This window comes from Anser cygnoides, chromosome 1 (genome assembly GCF_040182565.1).
Source record: "Anser cygnoides isolate HZ-2024a breed goose chromosome 1, Taihu_goose_T2T_genome, whole genome shotgun sequence".
NCBI lineage: Eukaryota > Metazoa > Chordata > Aves > Anseriformes > Anatidae > Anser > Anser cygnoides.
Window position 1 is genome coordinate 167332452 of NC_089873.1, and position 6811 is coordinate 167339262.

Consider the following 6811-nt stretch of genomic DNA (forward strand, 5'->3'; position numbering starts at 1 on the left):
CCGAACCACCAAAGAAGCGACTCTCCGTTCTACCACTTTGATAATCAGTCAGCCCCGCTCCCCCGATACTTGGGAAACTGACCGAACACCACCGCGAATATACACAAACTTCTAAACTGTTACTTAGATAATGCTCCCACCTTCCTCCTTGACACAGTCAAAACATTTAAGAACAAAACAGGATTACAAGATGCACCACCGGGGGTGGATTGTTAGGATATAGAGGTGGTAGGTTATCCAATGACTCCCATTCATCATCTTTTTCTTTTTCCTTTTTTTTTTCTTTTTTATTTTTTTGTTCTCTTCTTCGTCAAACTTCTCGTCTGCTTTTAGTGTAAATATTGAGGCTGGAAAAGGACGTGAGATCCTGATCCATAATCCTGCATAATCACTTTCCTCCTGGCTAAAAGGTTCCTTTGAATTAACATGTATATTTAAGGCCTGGCAAACCCAGTCTTCAAAGGATCCGAAAACGGGCCAAAAGACATGTGGTCTTAAAGGCTCCTTTGGCCATTCTGTCATACAATACTGAACCATTTTTAATTTACTTTTTCCCTTTTCTGGGGCCCCTATCGTTCCAATTTCTAATCATTATCCCTAATGGACTTTCTGGTGGTATGTCTGGTAATTTGCTCCCTTTTCTCTGGTCCCGGGTCTTCAATTTTGTCTGACCCATCTAGGAATTTTACTGTGGCAATTCCTACAGCCCTTGGTTGCCTTAGTGAGAGTGTCTTGCAGGGGGTTTAGGACCTATCACCCACCCACGAATCCTATAGGAATCGCTTCGGTCCTTCACCGGCCAAGTCCCTCGCGGGAGATTGGAACCGCGGTTAGAAGACCTCCACAATCGCTTCGGAACTACGTTCCGTCTCAGTCACACTCTCACACACACAGGCAACCGAAACCCACCCAACCGAACGGTATACGCCTTAAATACTTACGACTCCGTCGTCTTCGTTCGGATCTTCGCGCGCAGAATTACGGGCAAAATATAGTGCTGCAGCCGGCAAAGGGAGCTCATAAAAAAATCTAAATCTTTGCTTGCCCTTATTCAGGTTCAAGATGGCATTAGCCCTGACCTGACTCGAACAGGAGCCACCAAATGGTGGGGGCGCCCCTCCTAGATCAAGTCAGAATTCAGGAACCAAGACCATCCCGGACGAGCCCCCAATTGTTATAAATGACTGAGTCCCAAATAGGATTACAATCAGAGTTTACAATTTATTAAACGAATAGAGGCAAGCAAACAGCGCTGGGTGCGCCGGGAGTCTCTGCTCCACCGGGACGCACACCTGTTACGTAAGGCGGCTGGTTTTTATGCTCCTAGGCTAATACATATTCATTACTACTTCTAGAAGAGGCAGGGTTATTATAATTGGTTTCCCGAATCCGAAGTCCTCCCAGGTGCGCCTGCTTATCAGTCTCTGTTAGTTTCTCGGGGGCCGCTCGGACAGGGAGGCTCATATTCTTCCTCCTTATCTAGTGGTCTCTTGGCCGGCTGTCAGAAGTTACTGCACATTCGTGCAAAGTCAGCAGTTTTTCTCCGAAGAAATCCCTTTGTTCTCTTCTCGCCTAAACCCAGGCCTCAATGTTAACCCTTCAAAACCCCTTAGTGGCACGAATTGCTGGACCATTTCTTACAAACAGCATAATGATAACATCTAAAAATGACTTTATGTTGCCTAATTCCACAGAGTTTCAAAGATGAATAAACTACAATAGAAAGAGATCCACACCACTTAAAATCCAGAAGAAACATTTATTAGCTGGTCTGACATACTGTATGTCAGATATTTTCTGCATCAAATCCCTAATTTTAAGGTGTAGAATACATGTTTTAAACTCTCATAGAACATCTATGTATGTTTTTTTTCCATGAATAACCATTTATAAATAACATGGCTAAAATGTGTACTAACCTTTTAGGTCTAAATTTGATCAGAAGCTTCTGTTATTATTTTCTTCTTGTTAGGTACTTTCAAACAGAAATCAGTTTTTTATTGTTTCATAGATGGTTCAAGAGGCTCAAAATCTTTTTATGGACTGGGAATCATTTATTTAATAATTTTATCAACTGTCACTAATTTGTGTGTATACATTTTGTATTACTTCAAGTTATGATTTTTCCTCTTTCAGCCTTAAAAGCGGTGCCATCTCTATCCTCCAGGCTAATATTCCAGTGTTGGTATGTATGCACTCAAAGAAATCATTTTATGTTTTACAGTATTGCACTATGACTGATCCAGGGTCTTATAGGTAATCTGTGCCAGGAACAGGAAACCAAATCCATTTCCTAAATGTCAGTTCAGCGATTTAGTCTCTACAGAATCACTGGAAAATAAATTACAATGTAAGCCAAAGCCTGTGGAAGTTTTCTAGTGAGCCTCAGTGTCTTTAGAGCCAGGAGTTACTTCATTTTTGGCATTACTTCCATATAGTTGAGTTCAGACCAAGCATTTATTTTCCACTACAGAAACTGCCTCAAGGAACAGTGGTTGTTTGTCAGCTCTTCCTTTGATTGTGTAAGATAGCACTACTGCATGAGAGTAATCTTTCTTTTTGTATATAAAACTTAGCTGAAGCTTTGGGAGCTTATTAGGAAAAGCTTTAGGGAGCTCTTTTACATGGAGATGGAGGAAGAGATGAGATGTTTTGCAACCCTCAAATAAAGAATATGCAAATGACATTGTCTTTAATAGAGACCCCATTTATCAGTCTTCAGCATTGGAGAGGTATTTATTTTACTTTCATTTTTGCTTTCCTGCAGATATCATGAGTGATATGAAATTTTAGAAATAATATAATGAAACATTATTGTGTGCTACTGTGTTTCTAGCTTCTTGTTTTCATTTTCTCTTAAAAATTCTTCTTTAATTCTGCTTTCCCAAAAGAAGGACAGTGGGTGGAGACTGATTTATCATGGTACTTGTGTCTTTATTCTAAGTGCCTAATGATCCCCATAATCTATTTCTATATTATATACACATACATATAACATTTTCAAATATAACATTTTTATAATAACTAAATTCTCTACCTAGTTACAGGAGAAGAGTTAGGTGCTTTTGAAAGCCTCCAAGGTGAGATCCAGACCATCTGAGTTGGATTTTAAAATTCATTAGTGTCGTTAATTAAGTGCTTACATTTGGTGAATTGGAGCTCTTTTTGGACATCTTCAAAAACACCTACTTCCTTCTGTTGCTGGTTTATTTACTTAAGGATGACAGATCCAACAGATCCTTATCCATTAGATACAACCAAATCTCACAAAATAAAAAGACAGAACTCTTTTTATACAGGATAGCTCCTTTATCTTTATATGTGGCATGGCATATCATATTTATCACATACTTTTGACTATCTCCGTGCTGCTTGTCTGTCTGTACTAAAATCTCCTTTGGCATTTCAAACGTCTCTTATAATTATTTCTGTGTACGTAAAACTTCATTTTTTCTCAGCCTATAAGATCAGATCAGGCAACATGAAGTCCTGGAACTCTGAAAGGTTCTGCTTTTTAATAACAGACAGCAAGATTTTCCAACAATACATTACCTGAGGGCAACCATCCCTGGACAGTGCCAAAATATTCCTTCATTCTGTACTGCAAGCATCACCTGTGTACAAAATACTCTCGTTATCTGTGATATTAGGAATGTCAATATATTTAGTGGACAATTAATCTCTTTTTAAATATTTTTTAAGAGACAAAAAATACAGTTTCTTAGACACCACCTTCCCCTGCTAACTTCTGGGCCTATTGACTTACCTTTAGCCAAATTGGAAGATAGGCAGGAGTTTCAAAGGCAATGATATTGCTACCCTTGTAATGAACACTGATGTCTGAATGAAAAGGAGGCCGAGACTAATTCCCCAGATAGCAGAAAGCTGAAGGCTGGAGGAGAGCTTAGCAGACTCTTGTTTCATTGGGGTGCAGTAGGGATGTGGAGAAATGCTGGGGTGTGGGACAGGCTAGGGGGAAGATATCCCTCTATAATTCACCAGGGCTTCATTTGGTTTCCTGCTTATCAAGCCACTTTTAAGCACTTGTCAAATGTGTGTGGTTCTGGATACAGAAGGCTCAATTTGGTCTATGTTCCTTGATAGGAAAGTATTTTGACATAATATCTAATCAAGGGACAGTTTACACCTGCACTCTACCTGCTCACCTATACTCTTTGTTTCTTGTGTTTAGCTGGTTTACCTGTGGATTATTGCTTTTTGCTATGCATCTTATGGCCTTTTCAGCCAAAGCTGCTTGCTATTTCTCCAATTAGATGGTCATATATTGCTCTTTTCTTTCTACTCTTGCCATAAACCATATGTATTTTATTGTGCTTAAGGCATAAATCTAAAAAAGAAAGTTTACTGAGGTGCTTAGGACTCTCAGTGGAGATGAGAAGTTTTCTTATCAGTGCAGAAGAAGTATAGCAACTGAGCGAATCTAATCTTGAGAACTAAGGTGTGATTCCGGTAGCTTTACAAAAACAGTAAGAAGCTGGATCTGCTACAGGTTTCTCAAATTATAAACTGTACTGATAACACCACTTTTCAGCACTTTTGGAGACCTTTAGAAATGGTTCACAATATAGGAGTGCTCCGTGCTCATGATTCAAATTGGTTCCAAGAGACTAAAATGTCTAACCAGTAGCTATTCTGTGTCACAGAGGGAAAAGAAGAGGCCTCATAAACCAGAACGAGGGACATCTTAGCTATTTGAGGTTAGGACAACAATTTTACTTCAATTTCTTCCCCTGACAATAACACCAGGGGATATCTGTAAGGACAGGAAATCCTCCGTCACCCCAATAACATGTAACTGGTTAAGTAAGTTCCATTACATTCTCGTCTCACATAAAGATAGTCTTTATAAATCTTTCATCCCCCAGTAGTTGTTTTGATACACCCTAATCCTGTGCAGAGACCTTTAAAGTACCAGAAATCCATGTCAGAGACACCAAGTGTCTATGAATGCTGGCACTTCAGAATTTACAGTCTGAGCCCCATGATAAAACACGTAACTGAATTCCTTACACCATGTAAGGAATTAGTGCAACTAGAGGAAGGAGAATCCTACTGATGGAAATCATCCTTAGCTGACTTAGTTAAGTCTAAGCTAACGACTAACGTTATAAATTCCTTGTGGCACCTCCAAGAAGACATTTCCCTGTGTTAGTACAGAATGGAGCCATTTTATTCTGGAGGTTATTTTAGCACTAAGCTAATACTTCCATCATTAAGGTATGTGCATATACTTAGTATTTACTGCTGAGCTGCTTTAAGTAACTTCTGGAAAATATTAGCTCACCTCTTGCATCTTCATCATTGTTCTGTTCCTGCTAGGTTCATTTACCCTGAAGAGGATGGGCGAGGCTTCTATGCTTTATGGTGCAGGTAGTTATATTCTCTTAAGAATGTATTCCCCTAAAGGTAGCTATGATCTAAAAATCTTCACATAATTTATCTAAAATGTAGAAGATGAAGGTCAAAAAGATTGATTTGGCATTATTGGAAGGAAGACCTAATTATGATATATGGGTCTACTTGTTCTTTTTATATCTAAGAATTTCAGATCTTTATAGATGTAGACAGAAATCAAGATAATGTTTACATTCAAGTTACATTTGAAAGCATTTTTCACATCAGCATACCTAAACATTTATTTTATGAATGAAAATTGAAATTCTAAGACACTAATATGAGCTTTAGGTATTATCTGATAGGGTTATTCTTGCCCCTGTTTTAAGATCCACTTTTGCCACCTATATAGTAACAAAAAGAAGACCCTTCATCATTGTGTATACTTGACAGATATTACTGCCTTCCATTGAAATACCTTATCTGGTTCTTTATCTGTGGCCTTTTGGTAAGCCTGTGATGGGATTATTTCAAATTCATGTTATTAAAACCCTTACACCCATCAAAATCCAGTGTTACATCATACACTGTGTTTATGTCACTTCATGCAAGGAGTCTGCTCAGGATCCAACTTCGGCTTGCAAGCTTTACATTCTACCATCTGTATTATGTTTGATCAGAATTTATTTGACTTGAAATGAGAACTTCCACATCTGCTTCTGCTATGGACATTTCTCTTGTTGCTGGTACATGACAGATCTAATCTCACAAGATTGCTGTTATATTCCTATGCTCTGTTTTTATGGACTATAAAATTAATCTTGTTTAAATAAAAATCTTGTTTAAATAAAAATCTTGTTTAAATAAAATGCAGAAATTTATGTTTAGTGTCTTAGAATTACTCTATTTTTATATTGTTTATCTTTCTGCTTATAGCACTCAAAATAGCATAATTACCTAGATTTATATTTTGGGATTTTGATATTAAGAACTATATTTTGCTTCCTGGGTAACTTCCAGCTGTGTTCAGTAAAGCTTGCTTTTACTTGAGCAGTCTCCCCAGTATTCCCCCTTACGTGTCACTCAGTGAGATTATTGTTAGTTTAAACAGGACCTATAAGAGCAGCCAGCAGCCTGGCATAGTCCCAGATCCACTGATTTCCAGCATTCAGGCCTTGTAGGCAAACCCCAGGCTGACTGTGAGCAAGCAAATGGACCATCTAGACTTACTGACTGACATATTCGCCTCCTAGTGCTGTATGCCCTAATAGCAGCATATAGAATGCCCTTACAGGATCTCATATGCTCTGGGTTGCATTGTCAATGACTGAAGCTATCTTGAAGCTGACCTTTGTATGCGTGTCAAAACATCAGCTAGACATAATCAATTGTTCTCCAAAATGGTCTCTGAATGCAAGATATAACTTTAAGTTACATCCTATTTCCAAGGTTTGTT

The 6811-nt window shown here is 38.5% G+C and overlaps 1 long non-coding RNA gene across 1 annotated transcript; it reads left to right on the top strand.

Annotated features, from left to right (window-relative positions):
- Window positions 1–2134: 2134 nt before the first annotated feature.
- On the top strand, window positions 2135–6269 carry LOC136789757 (uncharacterized). Its single transcript, XR_010828683.1, has 4 exons — window positions 2135–2185; window positions 4665–4718; window positions 5341–5391; window positions 5968–6269. It is a non-coding gene; the product is annotated as an uncharacterized lncRNA (long non-coding RNA).
- Window positions 6270–6811: the final 542 nt, after the last annotated feature.